We start from the raw sequence: 19540 nt of genomic DNA, 5'->3' as shown, positions 1-19540 counted from the left end.
TTAGATTTTTTATGAGTAGTTAAAAACTACTTTAATTCATTCTAAATGAGAAATGGATTATCCGAACAATTTGAAAAAAGAAGAATGTTGAAATTATCTTAATCTAATGGGATAATCATAGTTACGTTTATAATTATGATTTAAATTATGATTTAAATTATGATTTAAATTCATAGTTTGATTTTAAGCATAAAAGAGGAACTACTATCATATTTTCATTACAAGCTTTTACTCTTTTAGGAAAATTTGAGAATTATCAGTAATAGCAGAGCGAGGCTATGGTAAAAATTTTAGAAAATAATACATATCTTATTTTTATGCATAATGCTAAAAGAGAACTTCCTACCATATTTTAGGATTGGACATCCTATGCAAAAAGAATGATTTTCATTATATTCATGATGGGAATTAATTTTTTGTAATTATGCATAATTAATTGATTATGAGAGTAATTTTTGGTAAATTTATTTTTATGAAAAAAAGAAATTTCCATGATATTTGAGATCCAAATAGTTAAATGTTAAAAAGATGAATTTTTGGCATAATTCAAATTATGAGTGTTTATCAAAAGTGAAATTTTGAGTATTATTATTTTTGTTGGGAAATATGGGTAGAATTAATTTTTGTAAATCCCATGAATCTTTTATTCAAAAAGAAGAATATTGAATATATCTTACTTGAGAAATTTGAGAAAGAATGTGAAAATATCCATCAAGAAAACTTGGATAATTCTTATTCAGAAAAGGGAATCTAGAATCCCTAGGAAGATCGAGGAAGGATCCAATGAGTAAACGGAAGTTTAGAATTAGTTCTCATTAATGAAGCTTAAGGAATGAAAATACAATATGTAAATGCTCTTTCTGAGTTTTTACTATTCAATTCTGATAATGTTTATTTTCTCTTTTTAAACCTTCAACAACACTCTAATACGTAGATTCCATGATGGGATCAAGAAAAAATACCTTTAACTAGGCCAAGCAATTGGCAGAAACTTAGAAGAGTCCTATCAGTATCGAAAGTATAAAATGGTACTAAAAGTGGATGTGATAAGATGTGATGTGGATCTGAATGAATGTAAATGAATGTGATGGGATGTAAATGGATGCGATGTGATTAGATGAGATGTGAATGTGATAAGAGGAGATGTAAATGTGATGTGATAAGAGGAGATGTGAATGAGATGTGAATGTGATAAGAGGAGATGTGAATGTGATGTGATAAGATCTGAATGTGATGTGATATGATAAGATGTGAATGTGAAAGTGATGAGATGTGAATGAGATGTGATGATATGTGAATGGGTGTGATGTGATGTAAATGGATGTCGATGTGGAAGTGATGAGATGTGAATGAGATGTGATGATATGTGAATGGGCGTGATGTGATGTAAATGGATGTCGATGTGAAGGTGATGACATGTGAATGATATGTGAATGGGTGTAATGTGATGTAAATGGATATCGATGTGAAAGTGACGAGATGTGAATGAGATGTGATGATATCTGAATGGGTGTGATGTGATATAAATGGATGAGAATGAGATGTGAAGTGATAGATGTGTATGTGAATGAATGGATAGATGTGAATGTGAATGAATGGATGGATGTGGATAGATGTGAATGTGAATGAATGGATGGATGTGGATAGATGTGGATAGATGTGAATCTGAATGAATGGATGGATGTGGATAGATGTGAATGTGAATGTGAATGTGAATGAATGGATAGATGTGGATAGATGCGAATGTGAATGAATGGATGGATGTGGATAAATGTGATGAGATGTGAATGGAAGTGATGAGATATGGATAGATGTGGATGTGATGTAATGTGGATGGAATGAATGAGATATGATGTGGATAGATGTGGATGTGATGTAATGTGGAAATGTAATGTGGAAGGAATGAATGTGATGTAATGTGGATGGAATGAATGAGATGTGATGTGGATAGATATGGATGGAATGAATGTGATGTGATGTGGATGGATGTAAACGAGATGTGATAAGATGAGGATGGATGTGACGAGATGTGAATGAATGTGGGATGTGAACGGGTGTGATGGATGTGAATGGGTGTGATGTGATGTGAATGGGTGTGATGAGATGTGAATGGGTGTGATGGATGTGAATGGACGTGATGAGATGTGAATGGGTGTGATGAGATATGAATGGATGTGATGAGATGTGAGTGGATGCGATGAGATGTAAATGAATGTGAATGTGATGTGATGATATCTGAATGAATGTGGTGGGATGCAATGAGATGTGAATGTGATGTAATGAGATGTGAATGGATGTGATGTGATGTGATGTGGATCTGGTTAGATATGAATGGATGAGATATGATGTGGATAGATGAGATGTGATATGATGAGGATCTGGGTAGATGTGAATGGATGTGAAGTGATGTAAATAGATGTGAATGTGATGTGATGATATCAGGATGTGATGTGGATCTGAATAAATGTAGGTGGATGTGATGTGATATGAATGGATGAGATGTGATGTGGATATGTTGTGACGTGATGTGATGAGGATAGATGTGATGAGATATAATATGATGTGATTGGATGAGAATGGATGAAGGACGATGGAAATACATATGATTGGATGTGGAATAAGCAATGTGAATTGATGTAAAAGAATGTGGAATAACAAGAAATGATGTGGAACAATGTTGAAAGATGAGAGTTTGTTAGAAACTGTATTTATAAAACCTGTTTTTAAATGATTGTTTTATGTCAAGAATGTTGGGGAAGCATTTTGACCATCTTGTGAATAAGGTCGTGGAGACCTAAGTGATAAAGTTACAACAGCTGACAAAGAGTCAATGGAGGACGTCTCGCGTAGCAAGGTCAACTAAGGTCTTGACCAGCCTCAGTTCAATTTAAATGGTGAGCTTCCGGTACAGTGGATGAGGGACCAAGGAAGCGACCTATGAGTGAAGCACTAGGTGGCCTGCGAAGAAGCCTAGAGGGTGCTGACCATACGGTGCTCGGGCTCTGGGTCATCGAAGATATCCATGCATGCATCAGGGAAGAAAATGGAACAAGGAGTTAGAGTTGTTTTCTGAACTCGGGCATGGATCTGGTTGATTGGCCTTGCTAGTCCTCTCAACGAATGAGTCCATGGCTCTTTTATATGGATCTGTTGGTTGATCTTTGCTGATCTTAAATGGATCTGTTGGTTGATCTTTGCTGATCTTCAATGGAGAGTCCATCTGGATTTTTCTTATACGATTATATTTTCGGGTACTATGAGCTATGAACTATTGAAAAGGCCCCTGAGTGAACAGGTGGTGAGCGTTTTGGTTTTGCCAATGATGCCATAGGTACACCGATGAAGGAATGATTGGAAATTAGAATTCAAGCTAGATATTTTGGAGGATTATGATCAGTGATACTATGGTTTCATTAAAAGATTGTTTTAAAGACAACTGAATCTGTGAAACACTGTGAAACAGGCAATTTCATATTGGGTGTGTAAGTGATGTGACTATCTTGAAGTTTGCTTGAAGCGCCGGCTACTAGGGGGCCTGGGAACTCTTTTCCCTGGTACCCAGGGTAAAACATAACCAAATTTTTAAATGGATCCTATCACTACAGTGGTTGGGCGGTTGGCTAACCCGTGGGATTGGATGGGGTTAGGCTGGACTGATGGATCCCTAAAATGAGACTCAATTCTATTATGTTACGATAGTTGAAGTAAAATCCCAGATAACCCTTGTTCTATAGAAAAGAATCAACGACTGTGCCTCTTGATGAGGAAAAAATGATCCAAGTGCAAGTCTCTTCTTTGATCTGACCATGTGACTTACAGGTTCGGTCGGATCAGTTTGGTTAGTTAAGGCTCTTGACTATGTTAGAATAGATTTTTTCCGGTGGAATCGCCGATGTTTGCTGGGCGAGGGAAGTTTTTTCAAATTCGGTTTTTGAAGAACCGAGGGATTAGTCTCTTGTCCAGATATCCACGGGGGTGAGGCCTCGAGTGGGAGACTCTGCCCTGCGCACAAGAAGTGCTACTTCTGCTGCTAGTACCCCTAAATTTGTTGCGCTGAGGGGGCAAGGATCTTTCAAACATGACATTGTGCAAGAAAAAGATGAACTGTTCCCACCGGATTTCATCCACCACATCCTTCACCTAGTGCATGTTTCCAGTCTTTGGAATTTCTTCTTCCACCCTCGACTTCAAGTTTGTGTCCATTGCACCAACAATTGACAATCCCAGGTGCATGATCTACTACGAGCTCTGAAAGTTTTATGGGCTCCTTCCCGTCTATGTGCACTATGTTGATCTCCATAAATTCATTTATTAGTTTCCCCCCATCCTTGGGGTCCTGCAGCTCCTCCCACTAGTGCTTCAAGAGTTTTTTCAAACCCACACTTCTTCACCCACTCCTGATGTTCTTTCTTCATCATGTCAGGGCCCAATCATGGGTATATAACAACACAGCTGCTAAGTTTGAGGCAGAGAGTGGTGGAACAAACTCGACCCTCAATGCAAATTATTGCTAATTGGTTTGTCCAAGGGCTTAAGCCGGATATCCATGCAACAGTCAACACAAACCAAGTGGAAACTGAAAAGGAGTTCGAGCAACTGGTTGATCTGGCCAAAATGGCAGAAAAAAGAAGTCGAGAAAGGAGACAAAAGAGGAAGCCCAGGAAGAGTGTCACCACTAAAGAAGATGATACAAGTGACTCCTCACAGGAAACTCTAGTGGTAGTAAAGAGAAAGAAAGAAAGAAAAAAAGAAAAAAAACTGGGAAGACACAAGCAAGCCCCGGAGAATTGATGCAGCAGGTAAAGCAGCTGATGCAAGAAATAAAAAAGAGCAAAGGCTCAAATTTTCACAAAAACGTGTTCTATTCCCAATGCAAATAGGAAGGTCACCTCAAGGAGGAATGCACTATGCCACCAGCTTGTACCATTTGTAATATGTACAATCATAGTACATGGAACTACAAGAACAACATGAAAAATAGAGCTCCCATGGTGAACAGCACGGAAAGAATACCCCTAGGAATGGGGAGGTATGAAAATAGACACCGCAAAAATTATTCAGAAAGGAGAGGTCAAGGATGAGCCGATGGTTCTACAACCTTCACATGCTACTATTGTCAATAGCCTAGACACACCAAAGCAGAATGTGCCATGAAGAAAAAGCATGATGAAGAAAGACACAAGCAGAATTTATGCAGTTCAAAGAAAATCCACCAAACGCTAACATGATGCAGGCATATGACATACAGAGGAGGTGCATGACATCTTGGAAGTCACAAGGTCTAAAGCTAATGAACCTGGTGTAGTAATAACTCTGCTACATAATCAAGAATCACCCCAAGCTCGCAAGAAGGCAGCTGTGGACTGGGAATAGTAGAAAAAGGTGAGGATTCAAACTACTAAGGAATAGAGAGAAGGCAAGGTAAGTAAAAGGAGGATGGCTCATGCAGATCTTCCGAAAACAAGTGGAAGCAAACATACAAAGCACCTCAATAAGGAATGCCTGGAAGAAAGCCAGAAGAATGGTGACTAAAATGTAATGCAATGTTGTTGGATAGACAGGTCTGACTGAGACAAGTGGTGGACTTATGTCCAAGATTCAAGGCCAAAATCCTAATGGCAAGCATTGAAGGACTGAGCAAGGAATTAAAGCACTCAGTAGAGGAAAAAACCCTCGAACATAGCAATATGCAAGCCAAAGAACCCCCAGCATCCAGAGATGGATGAAGTGGCTAAAGTCACAATTCAACTGAACAACGTACTCATCATCAATGATGCAGTGTTGGATGGAGGATCCGAAGTAAATGTCATCACTAAGGAAACTAGATTGGGATTTGGTCTCAAGTGGGAGCCCATTCCATTCTACATAAGAATGGTAGATAGCAGGGTAGTAGTACCTAAAGGAATCATCAAAAAAGTTGACTTCAAGGTCAACTTAGTGGTTATTACCATAGAAAACCACATCGGGTCTTACCATGTGTTATTGGGAAGCCCCTGGTTGAGACATGGCAAGGTAAAGCAGGACTGGGCAGGAACAGAATCACCATCAAAAAGGGAAAGCAAAAAGTACATGTTGATCTCTTTGATGCAAAGGGATCAGTGAAACCTGCTCAAAGGCTAATCCATGCTAAAATATTCAACATGTCAGAAGGCTTTGATGACGATGAAGAGAACACAATACTTTGTGAACACCCAGACTCGGTTCCCTCATACATGTAAAATGTGGATGAAGTAATAAGGCATTATGCGGAATCAAAGGGTGAAAACGTAGAAGTAGCACAGACAATGAAATGAAGAGAAAAGAAGCAGATTCTGAAAAGACAGAGGGCTCAAAACTGAGCAAACCTTTATAGAAGAAAGCCTCGAAAGAAATTAAATGGGCCCGAAATCTAGAGCAAGAAGAAGAGATCTAGGAAATCCGAGATTGGGTGCAAAAGCAAAAGGAGAACCAGGAAAACAATGCTGCAAAAGTAAGCTCGAACAAACTACATAAGGTAAATCTAGGGGATGGAAAACAAGAAAAGCATGTGAAGATCAGCCTTGAACTGGAAGAAGAATTCAAATAGGAGTTAGTGCCCTTGATAAAGGAATAGCAAGATGTCTTTGCATGGTCATATGAAGACATGGAGGGCATCGACCCTAAATTCTTCCACCACAGCATCAACTTAAAAGAGGAACAAATAAAATCTCACAAAGAGGGCAGCCACCTGGGCTAAGGAGAAACGAGCCACAATAGTACATGCGCACCTAAGGATGATTGCTCAAGCTGCCAGGTCAGTGGATGGCTAGACACGAGATGTCTATGTCAAACAACAACATAAGGAAGTTGGAGGATCCTCAAAAGCTCCCAAGGTGACTTTTAGTTCATTTGAGGATGACATAGATGATGAGGAGGAATGGCAGAAGATTGCCTAGAAAGCCAGCAAGAAGAGAAAACACATATTATATGAAGAGATGCTGCCTGACCTATAAGAGGTCAAGAAACAGAAAGTAGAAGAAGAAAGAAAAAGGGAGCTGGAGGAGAGATAGAAGCAGGAAACCATTGTGGAAGTTGAAAGGAAGAAGAAGCTTGAAGAAGAGGAAAAGAAACAGGAGGAAGAAGAGAAGAGAAGAAGAAGCTTGAAGAAGAGGAAAAGAAACAGGAGGAAGAAGAAAAGAGAAGGAAGGAGAAGAAGAGGAGAGAAGGAGAACAACAAAAAAAGAGAGAAAGAAGCAGCTCAAAAGGGAAAGCTACCCATAAGAATAGAAGTTGTCATACCAGCAGCAAAACTTCGGCCTTGGGTGGCGACTCTAGCACAAAAGGTGCAGGAAGGCCCAAGCCACAACTTTAAGCTACCCGGAGAGTTGGAGGCGGAACTCCAACTTTAAGCTACCCGGAGAGTTGGAGGCGGAACTCCCCAGCCAAGAGCTACATACAAACAGAGGACTAATGTTCGTGGCCTAGAATATCCTCTCACAAACTCTCTCTTTGGAGGAGTATGAGACGAAGGCCCAGAGCACAATCAATCAAATAAGTGCCCGGAATCATAAACAGCATGGAATGCTAATGAATGCCACAACTAAAGCCAAAGAGTTAAGGAGAAAATCATAGATGATGGCACAGCAAAACGAGGAGATGTAGAAAAAGATCGCCATGGCAGAGAGGGACCTAGTACAACAAAAGGACCTGAGTGGGGAAGATCAGAGCCCTCATCAGTGAAAGGCACCTGCTCCAAGCTCAGGTGGAAGGGCTTCATGCAGAATTAGTAGAAGCAAAAAAGCTAGCAAAGGCCTGGTAGTAAAGAATGAAGTGATGGATAGCACAACGACGTTGGTGGTCGCCCAATTAGAAGCCCAAGCCCTGAAAAACCAAGAAGAAGAAGAAGTGTGCCTACCACTGGATGCCAAAGCAACAATGATAAAAATAGAAAAGGCCAAACTCAACAAGCTCTAGGATAAGGCGTTGCAAGCCCTAATAAAATTTTAAGAACAGATGTCTTGCAAATCGCAATAGGTCATTCATGACCTAGAGGAAGACGATGATATAGACAATGAGCCATGCAGCAACAACAACAATAGCACAATACTAGCAAACAGCAACAACAATAGCACAATACTAGCAAACAGCAACTACAGTAGCACAACAGAATAGCCAGTAGGCCATGAGTCCCCTAAAACAAGTGCTTCATGAAAGGGAAAATAAGTAGAAAATGAAGACCAAAATCTGGCACAAGCACTGAAGGCCATTACTTGGAAAGTAGAACACTAGGAAAAGGAGTTACCAGAGCAGGAGTTGCAAGATGCCACACCCTCCAAGGAATATGCAAATATATTGAGAGAAGCTCTCCAAGACAGAGACAAGGCCAAAGAGTCGGTAGAGGAGTATAAACAAAGGCTTGAAAAGAGAATTAAATTTGAAATAGACACCATCAATGAGTTGAATGCATGGAGTTGGAAATGCAACACTACATGGAGAATGAAAATCAGCTTAGAAAAGAAGAGCCCGAGACTAGGAAAACTACAGAGCCACCCTCCAGATGCAAATAAAGGAGGCAAATCAAGTGGGAGAAAGGGTACAGCAGACCCATAAGACAAGGCTATAGTGGAAGTTAGACCTAACGATGACGTATACATCCTAGACCATACTCCCCCAGAGATGTTTATAAGTTTCGAAGAAAAATTTGTTAAGAAAACTGGTTCTAGAGCAGAAGCTCAAGCACCGGGCATGCTAGGTGCTACGCCCCCCAGCAGCTCAGTGGCAGCAGAAGGCGCAAGCAACCCACTCCACATGTCATGAGCACCACCTCGGTATCGCACATGTGGAGGTGGCAAATTGTAACCACTAGAGAGCCGTTGCCAAGAACAAGAAGACTCGGCATAAAAGGCCATCTGGTCACTATATATGGACACAAGAGAGATACGATGATAGATAGAAAGAGTCATAGATACTTAGATAGAGTGAATGTATGAAGGGTGTAGTCATTGTATGCTCTAAACTGATAGTTGACAGTTTATGTCAAGAAGCTTGTTACAGTGATAGTTCTCAGGAGATGGTAGTCTATGTTGGGAAATTGCTTTGTGTTAGTCTGCAATACTTCCAGAATGTAACTAAAATCAATCTTTCCATTTCATTATCTTTCTGTGTTACTCTCTGCACTATGTGGATTAACTATGTAGTGTCCCTGTTTTACTGAACATGTTGTGTATGTGTAAGAAAGTGAGTGAGATAGTTAGTGGAGAGATACAAAGTGAGAACTGAGAGAGTGAGTGTGAAGGTTTGCTCAATAGAGTGGTGCTCTGCATTTCCCCATGACCATTTGAGAGTTGGTGCTCGTACCTAGAAACTCTGGTGGTGGGAGACTACACGTCTCCCACGGCATTGCCTGACTGGTTTGTCACCCCAGCCTTTTGTCTGGCCTCATAGACTTGTTGATCTTCGTCATGGCACTGTTTTCTAAGAGAGTGTTGCAGATGGGTGAGAGAGTTGTAAGAAAAAGGGCAGATTGTGAATGTGCATGTTTAGACTCCTTGTGTTCTTCTTTGCGATGTTTTCTCCTTTTCGCTTCCTTTTTTGGGGCGTTGTCGTTTTCGGCTTCCCAATTTTTGATGTGATGTGACCCTTGATTCATATCATGCCCACCATCTCAGCTTAATGGTATTAAAGCATTCTTGTTGTCTTCACGTCTTAGTGATGCGCGTAAGGTTTTAATGATCATGGCACCTGCCCTCCATGTAGTTGCTTATGCCAACATCATGGCCTTTTGAGTTGTTTTTTGACGTGGATCGCGTTGTGGTGCACACTTGGTCACTTGCTTTTTTACTGTCTTGGCTTTGATTGGTTGCAGAGATCTCATATTTTGTGGTCTAGTTACCCTTGCAGACTCACCACCCTTCCACGGCTTTGTGGTTTTTTGAATTTTCCATATCCACCTCCACTAATGAGATCATGCCACAGCATATGCTCCAAAACGGCTCCTGGTCTTCCTCTTCTTCTTCTTCCGGTGTAATTACCACCAATTGGCCCTTGTATTTTCTCATCCTGAAGCCATTTATTGTCTTTAGAAAAGATGTACCATCCAAGTTTTCTAAGGTAAAGGCATTGTGGGCTGACCGGGTCTTTCACTATGAATGGTCCTATCCACCGGATTTTGAATTTTTCGAGATGAAGTCCCAGCTTGGGATTTTAGACCAATACAAGGTCTCCTTTCTCAAAAATCTTGTGCTTGAGATGCCTATCAGTCCAAGCGTTTCTTCTCCCCGCTACACTATCTCCGCCTTTAGAGAGCTGATTTGCCTTCCTTCCTTTAAGGTTAGGAGTTCCTGTATTCTATGCTCTCGGGATTCTTAGGACAATTCTCTTGGTGAAATTTCTGCTTCTTAGGACATCTATCTTCTTCCTGTCAGCGGTGTAACCTTTCGGAAAAGTCCCATCTTCCAAAAACTACATCATGTCATAATACCAGTTTTCTTCCACTTCGACTTCTACTACTGTGAATAAGTTGGTATCTGGGAGTTGATCTTCCACACCCTCCAAGGCAGGTTCTCTAGAATCTAGTCTAGACAAAAAGTCTGCCACCGCATTTTCTTTTCCGAGTGTGTGCTAGATGGTGAACTCAAATTCTTGAAGTAAGAGCATCCATCTTGCCATTTTTCCCACCAGAAAAGCTTTGTTCACTAGATAAATGAGGGCTTGATGGTCCACACGGAAAACAAATTTGTTTCCCAAGAGATAGTGTTGGAACTTGTTCACAGCATAGATCATTGAAAGGGGTTCATGCTCTATTGTCATGTAGTTCCTTTCCGCTCTTGTGATGAGGACTTTGCTGGCATAATGGATGGGTCGCATATAACCTTTTTGCTTTTCCTGCATCAGTGCACTGCCCACTGCTTTGTCTGAAGCATCTACATAAACATGGAACATCAAATTCCATTCTGGGTTTATCATCACTGGTGCATATGACACCATGCTCTTTAGCCAATGGAATGCCTTCTTACACTCCAGACTCCATTCATACTTTGCATCCTTCTTGGTAAGCGCATATAATGGGTAACCTACATGTGCTAGATATTTAAAAAATCTTGCACGCCACTTCACCTTACCAAGGAATCTTTCAAGTTCCTTAATGTTCTAGGAAGCAGACGTTTTGGATATGGCCTCCACCTTGGCCAGATCTATAGCCAATCCTTGGGCTAACACAATGTGTCCTAGCAGTATTTCGGATTTTACAGCACACTTGGCCGGATTTAACTGGCAGCCTAATATCTTTGCATCTCTACCAAGTTATGCTACCACAAATTACACAAACCGCAAAGTGCATGAAAACCATAACTTGTTTTTTGAACATAAGTATTTGTAGTTCCAACAAGGTTCTAATATAAACTTGGCTCCCATGCATTACAATAGGCTAGCAAAGTTTGTTGGGGGCTTGAACAAGTCTGGAAATATAGGAAGCCAGCCCTCATCTTTGGGAGGATGTTCAATGGTGTGGGAAGATTTTCCCACAGGGTTGCCTATAGACAAGGACACTCCGCTAGTCCCTCACTAGAACATTTGGAATAAAGAGCTTGTTGTTGAGGCTGCATGTGTTCTTCGCAATCAATGAGTTCTTAAGAGAGGATGGAACCTTTGTAAGCACTTGCATATCAGTAATCATTTTGGTGATGTGGTGGAGACAGCCAAAGCACATGATCTTGCTCTACAACGTACTTTATATCTTGAGTTGTAAGAGAGCTACCGTCACTCTGATGAGAGAGATTTTGAAGAGGTACGAACCACCACTTTATTTTCTTCTAATATTGGGAAATCAAAAGAAAACTCTAAATTATTATTCAAACAAACGAGGTGTATGTCATGAGTGTGCAGGTAGTAATGTTGATTGTTGGGGTATTTATTCGACACCCACCAAGCGTCCGACAGTTTTATCTTTGCATAATCACGCTCATTTAACCATATCATAATGTGTGAAAACCATGTCAAATAGGTGTTTCCACTAAAGGACAATGAATATCAATCATAATGTGGTGTAAACACAAGTTTTTTATTACTGTGATTCTTCAACAATCACAGTAATAAACTGTGATTCTTCAACAATCACGGTCGTGATTTCTAACACCTGCAAAATTGTGCAACCACGTGGCCACAATGTTTTCTCATCATGTTTCCAATCTAAGAACCATTCTTTTGTAATGTCATGAAGTTTCACCACCGTGATTCTCAAAATCACACTTGTCGGTCATTTATAAAGCAAAACAGTCAGTAGGAACACTTTTACTCACCCACCACTAGTGGAAACCTCATCATCGACACCTTCTAGGTACATCTCTAGATGGGGGGACCATGGTGGGTGTATGCCTGACCTAGGGTACGACCCATCACCTAAAATTCCTTCGCTTAACCTTGCTAATAGTAGTAGATGATCTTGTCCAAATATCCTCTAATCCTTTACAACAATGGATCCAAATCCTTGCAAGTCAGCTAAATCCTTTCAATCCTCTCCAAATGTTTTGACTGCCACCAAAAGCTCCAACAAGAGTTTCAAGACTCACCCCTTTTTTTTGTATTGCATGGTATATCAACTGAACTAATTCAAAGAGCATTTAATTGTTCTTAATATATAAAAAAGCACATGGGAAGTAAAGTAGGTTGAGTCACTACAAAATCCTCTGACAATTTATAAAGGGACACATTCAACACTTGGCTAGGAAAATGGCTACCATGGAAGAACTCAAAAGTGTATTGTCTCTTCAAATTTAGATTACTAGACTCTGCACCTTGCACTATACCGTTGATTCTAGAATCATGTACCATCCTCGTGAATCTACAATATAATGGGACAAATTAACAATTTATGTAAAATCATGTTGAGAAGCACAATCATGCAATTAAAATATACATGGAGTTAAACTTACCTTTGACATTAAATCATGGAATGCATATCTTCCAACAATTATGACAACTCCATGTTGCTAATATTTGATCCATCCCTAGTATGCTTTCTAAACAACTACATCCAATACAAGTTTATTTGTGATATCCATTTGAATCTTCCTTGGACCACTTGTAGAGCAACCTCCGATGCTACCTCTTGCACAAGTATTCTTATCTTTTGCAATGCTTACCTTGATGTGCCTCTTTGTAACTCATGCAAATGTTCTCCTTATGTATCATCAATCTACTCATACATGGGTCATCAGGCATACAATAGTACACTGTAGCGTCACACATGCTTTTGCATACAGTTTTGGTCTTACAATAGAAATAAGCTAGAGAGCCATATTCATCTGAATTAAGCCAAGCGAGGGAAGCTTTTGTGTGAGCTTTCCTATTATTTTAAAAAAATACAAAGTCCCAACAAATACTTTTATCAATCAATGTTTATTGAAATTGAACTAAAGTATAAAGCTTACCAATCCATTATATTTTATTCGAGAAGTATTTAACTACACTCTTTTGATAGGGTGTGTCTATACATACTTTAGAGAATGTAGGAGATTCTTTTATCGTGATATCAATAATGGGTTGCTTTGGTGTGCTTATTGTATTGTTGCTTGACTCTCCTATTATTGGAACCACAAGGTATTATGTTGTTATATCTTTACCAAAGATATAATATGGTTCTTCTCCAGTGAGTCTCGTTGGATTGGTATAATATGATCTACATAATCCTCTTCTGGTTTGATTACAAAAACCTTCAATCTAGATTGACATTTCAACATAATCATCAAGTTTAGAAATATAAAAATATCCTCAACTAAAAAAGGAAAGAAAAGAAAGAGATTTGTGTTTATAAAGTACTATATGTTCCAAAAAACACAAATCAAGATAACAACAAATGCATAATGAGAAATAAAAAACGGATTTAGGTTTAAACAATAGATCCAAACATATCAATAAAAAAATAAAAAATATATTTTTGATATATAAAATAATATATTATTATTGACGATCATAAAAACATTCTTCAATTATTATAAAAAATGTCATCAATATAAAAATATAAAATTTATTTTTAATATGAATGTTTGGTATTAAATATGTACATATCTAACTCTTATATATATTAATTGTAGATATGATTAATTGACAATCATAAAAACATTCTTCAATTATTATAAAAAATGTCATCAATATAAAAATATAAAAATATCTAACTCTTATATATATTAATTGTAGTTATGATTAATTGACAATCATAAAAACATTCTTCAATTATTATAAAAAATGTCATCAATATAAAAATATAAAATTTATTTTTAATATGAATGTTTGGTATTAAATATGTACATATCTAACTCTTATATATTATTTTAATTGTAGATATGATTAATTTATTTGATAATAATTTTAAAATTTCATCTTTTCTCTCTCCTCCCTTTAAAAAATATTAATTACTTTTAGTTAAGTGAGAGAGGGTATTACTTTAAGGTAAGTGAGAGGGAGGAGAAAAGAGAGAGAGGAAAAGGGGGGGGGAAAGAGAGAGAGAGCCTTAGCTAGTTACCCTAAGTAAGGGCATCTTTAGCCAGTCACCCTTAGTAGTAAGGACAACCTTAGCCAGTCACCCTTACTAAGAGCGATGTCACCCTTAGTAAGGGCGACCTTATTAGGCAACCACTAAGGTCGCCCTTAGCCACCAGTTGCCCTTAGTAAGGGCGACATTAGCCAATCACTCTTAGTACTTCCTTAGGGGCAACAGTGCAACAGTCGCCCCTAAGTAAGGAGGAGCGACTCCTCTCTCTTGCTCCCCTCTCTTGTGCCCCTCCTCCCCCTCTATCTCGCCCCCTTTTTCTCCTCTCCTCTCTCTCTCTCTCTCTCTCTCTCTCTCTCTCTCTCACTCTCTCGCCAACAACAACCACCCCCTCTCTCTGTCCCCTCTCCTTTCTAAAAGCAACGCTCTCTCTCTTTCCCTCCTCTTTTCTATAAGCAAACCTTGCCTCCTTTCACTCCCCTCTCCTTTCTAAAAGTAGCACCCTCTCTCTTCCCCCCCCTCTTTTCTATAAGCAAACCTTGCCTCCTTTCTCTCCCCTCTCTCTTCTAAATTTGCTTCCCTCACTCTCCTCTCTCTCTTTTCCTAAACCCTAAATGATTTCCTTGCCTCCCCTCTTTATCCACTCTTTCTTTGTCTCTTTCTCCCCTCTCTTTACTAAGAGCGCTCTCCCCTCTTTGCTAGTGCCTTGGCTTCCTTGCTTCTTGTTTCTTTCCTTCCTCTCTCTTTCTCCCTTTATAATTCTCCTTGCTTCTCTCCTCTCAATATTCTCCTCATTTCTCACTTCCTCTCCCTATCCTCTCTCCTTTCTCTTTAACTCTCCTTCCCTTCCATTTTCTTTATCTCTCTCCTACTCTCTCTTTCACTCCTTCCTTCCCTCTTCTCCTTTCCATCTTTGTTCTCATATCTTGATTTTTCTCATTTCTCTTCTCCTCTCCCTCTTGTCCTCAATATGGTGTGTTCTCAACTCGAAAGAGGGACACAGGTGTTTCTAACATTCAACGATACAAAAGTAGCTACTTGCGCCATGTTACATGTAAACTTCTCAATGTCGATATGGTGTATGGAGTTCCTTTACCATCTGGATCTGTTGGAGTATCAATTAAAGATGTCGAAGTAGGAGAAGTGTTGCTTTCTTTTCCTCTTGAAGATGGTGATGTCTCCACATTAAAACAAACTAAAGGGTATATCATTTTATGGCCAACGATTACGTAAGTATTTTTATATCTGTTCATTCCTTGTTAATTATGTTTATTTTAATTATTTTACTTAAATTACTTTATCTTGTATATGTTCTTGTGTTTAGATTGATTCACACACAATGGACACACAACATGTAATTAAATCTCCAAAGCATGGCTAATGATTAAAGTCCACCGCTATCCGACAAGCAAGCCAGGAAGTAACAAGCATGAAGAAGAGGAGGAAAACAATGCAAGAAGATGATGACAGTTGGGTATCTCCACAAAGAAAGCCAAATCGATTATCTAAATTTACAAAAAAAGGTGCATCTTCAAAATCCATGAAAGAAACAAAGAAAGTGGAAGAGGGTATTGAAAAAGAAGGCAAGAATGAAGACCACTTTATGGTTACACATGCAACTCATGTTCGGCTTGAACTTATACCAGACAATCTAAACAGAGTAAAGGTAAGTGTTATCCACTTTATAATTAATCTTGCAAAAGTTCTTATTTTGAATAGCAAGCACAAACTTTGTATGTACATTGCAAGTGAAAAGATCCACTTCTTTGCCACCTATTCCCGTGTGTGGACTTGTGGTCCAAGAAGCCTGGCAAGGGAATTCTACACAAATAGCTATGTTGCCGATAGTTGTAGGTTCATTTTCTCTGTCTCCTCATCCCATAATCTTATTAGAGACATATCACAGGATGATATTAGTAGATGGGATGACATATGGTGAATGAAAATGAGGAGTTCAAGGATGTGATCAAAGACACAGAGTGGGCATTCTTATCTAAGAAGACGTTTTATGTGGGAGAGCAATCATCGCATTGTGGAATGGATGGAGAAGATAAGCAAATGTGAGTCATCTTAACATGTTAACTCTTTGAATGTGGTGTTAAGTTTTCTAAAATAGCAATGGACTAATTTGGTTTATAATGAATGTAGCATTCAAGAATGTTGTATCAAGCATGCATTGATGTTATCCTAATTGAATTTAATGAGGATATTGAGGGAGAGGTCCTCATCATCATAGCATGCTTCAATAGGTAAGTCAACATATACATTACGAGAACATTTGTTTAAAATCTCTTTGACTTAGGATAGTCCAAGTGGGGTATGTTTTTTCATTCCTACCATAACTTATAATTTTTTTATCATAGGATGAATGAAGTGGGCTATGTTTTGTCATCTCTTTTGGACAAAGTGTGCCTCATTAGGGCGCTTGGATTAGTAAATAAAGAAATAATTATGAAGCATAAAAGAGCGATGAACAAGGCATAGATGAAGAAGCATGCTGTGATGCAAAAAAAGAAGGTCGCCAATCTTTATACAACTGTGAACTTTCAGAGCTATCCCAAATAGTATTCCAAGTACATTCTTTATATGGCTTGGTAGAGGAATAAATAATTCTAACATTAACAACATAATATTAGCATCTATATATTCTCATACTAATAAAGTAACATGTGAAATATAGGATGAGTACCTCACTCTGTCACTAGAGAGATTGACCCCCTTGTAGATACCTTGCCTACAAAGGAGTTTGAAGACAAATGGAGGATTGCTTTTTATAAAGATGAGCGAAAGTTAAGGCATGCTACTAGATGGTTAGCCATGATTGCAAAACCTTGCACAAGGAGATGGTTTCTTTGAGTAAAAAAACCTATGTCCTTCCCTCTTAGCCATTTTGATAAGCAACGACATAAATTGGTTTTAATATTGCGGTTTGATTTTGGTGTTGTGTGTTGCAGTCGACTAGTGTAAGGAAATTAGGATGAAAGACCACATTGTTTGATGAAGGATAGGTTATATAGCTTGGCATCTAGCACACTATCAAATGACCAAAAAGCTGTGATTTTAGATATCTTGATTAATGGATATTCTTAGAGGCTTAAGGACTTGCAAATCCCAAAGAGTAAGCAATTATTATTTTTCTTAATTTTTTCATATATACAAATCATTGTATCTTGTATTAATAACAATATCAATGGCAATGCAACAAATGCAAGTTTATTCAAAGATTGGCTAAGATGAGAATTGATATGGCACGAGATTAGAGCATAAGGTATAGCAGTCCTTACACAAATTACTGATAAGTATCAAGTACCATTTCAAGATACATTTAAGGAGGACCTCGATAATCTCAAGATATTGTATTTTGGGAAGCTATTTGAGGAAATGGTGGGGTCCCTAAGAAAACAAGGCATGGTAGCTTCAAACCCTACTGTCATCAAAGCTACTAAGTGTGTTATATTCAGGTTTGTAATAATCTAGAAAGACCACTCACTACCTTTTTATGTTCTTGTATTTGTAACTTCGATGGAAACAATTGTATGTAGATGGATTCGTAAGTGCCATTCCAATAATTATATTGTAGCTATGCCAGCCATCATAAATGAGTGGTGGGATCTATGACATAAGAACATAATGTGTACATAGCAACAACTTCAAGAACTTTGGGATGCAGGGGTGTACAAGAGATGTCCACTATGCCTTAACTTTCCAAATGGGAAATTTCCTAGGAGCAAGAAGGAGATGCCAACACTCGGGCTTGTAAATTACAACAATCCAAGATAATATGTACTATATATCTACTCTGCTAGTAATTAGATTTTTTCGATAAATATCTAATATTGAATCATGATTTATATTCTGAAGACTCAAATTCTATGTGACCAATCACATCTTAAAGCAAAGGGCAAAGAGCTTATGGAAGATCAAGAGGTTGATAAAGATGAAGAGGATGATGATGATGAAGTGGTAGAAGTGCCAGATAAGGATGCGATGAATTAAAAGGAAGAAGCAAATACATGAGGGGAAGAAGATGATAAGGATGCTAACATTGCATCAGAGTATGACGATAGTGATTTCGAGGATGACATTCGGCCCATTAAGATGACCCCAAAATTTGACGAACGAAGGGATCATGCTACAACACAGGCATGCCACTCTTTTAATCATAATTGATTACTTTATTAATAAATAGTTGTACTAATAATGTATATAATTTGGTTATGGGTGCATATAAGCTTGGCTAAAGGTGAAGCGCCAAATGCACCATTTCAACATAATAATCCACTTGACCTAGGTGTTTTGACACCAATCCAAATGAGTTTGCTAGGTATGACTTTACTAAATAGTAATAACAATGTAATATATATGTGTAGTGAATGCATTTACAAAATGTATGTTTTGGAGGAGTGTCTCATGGTACAATAAGTATAGTAGTCCTCAGTGTTCCAAGCGTGTTGCAACATCAAAGTGCAATTTTCTATACTGTTGTAAAAACCTTAGCGCTCTTCACAAGTATACTAATCACTTGTGCTAAAGGATTTGTGTGATTTGTCAACATCTTCATAGAGAAACTAGCATGTTAAGTTTGTGAGAGTGTGCTAGAAGAGAGAGAGAGAGAGAGAGAGAGAGAGAGAGAGAGAGAGAGAGAGAGAGAGAGGGAGGGAGGAGCTAGGTTGGAGGGGAGGAGTTGGGCTAGGCTAGATTGGGAGGTGTGGGAGAAGATGGTGGTGGGGAGAGTTAGAGAGAGAATGTTCAAAGTAGAGAGAGGGTAGCCAAGAAAATATCCCTCCACCAAGCTTCCTCGATGACAACCCCTAATCTTGGCATTCTTCTCATGGGTGGCCTAAAACAAGAGAATCATTGGTTGCAAAGATGTATGGGTCGGTCGGGTCTTGACCCCATTTATGGGAAAATAAATGCAAAAAGCTTTTTTGCTATCCTTTTAACTAGATTCATAGTAATCACATGCTCATAGTCAATGGGTTTCATAGTAATCCCGAGCTTGGAATTAATAGACTTTGATTATGTAAAACCCAAGTATCAAGGACATTTATTGTTTTCTTATTCACCGTGTTTATATTTGAGTATGTAGCTACTCTA

This window comes from Cibotium barometz, chromosome 3 (assembly GCF_041138505.1).
Source record: "Cibotium barometz isolate CiBa-2024 chromosome 3, ASM4113850v1, whole genome shotgun sequence".
NCBI classification, from domain to species: Eukaryota; Viridiplantae; Streptophyta; class Polypodiopsida; order Cyatheales; family Cibotiaceae; genus Cibotium; species Cibotium barometz.
Note: the sequence above shows the minus strand (reverse complement) of the source record.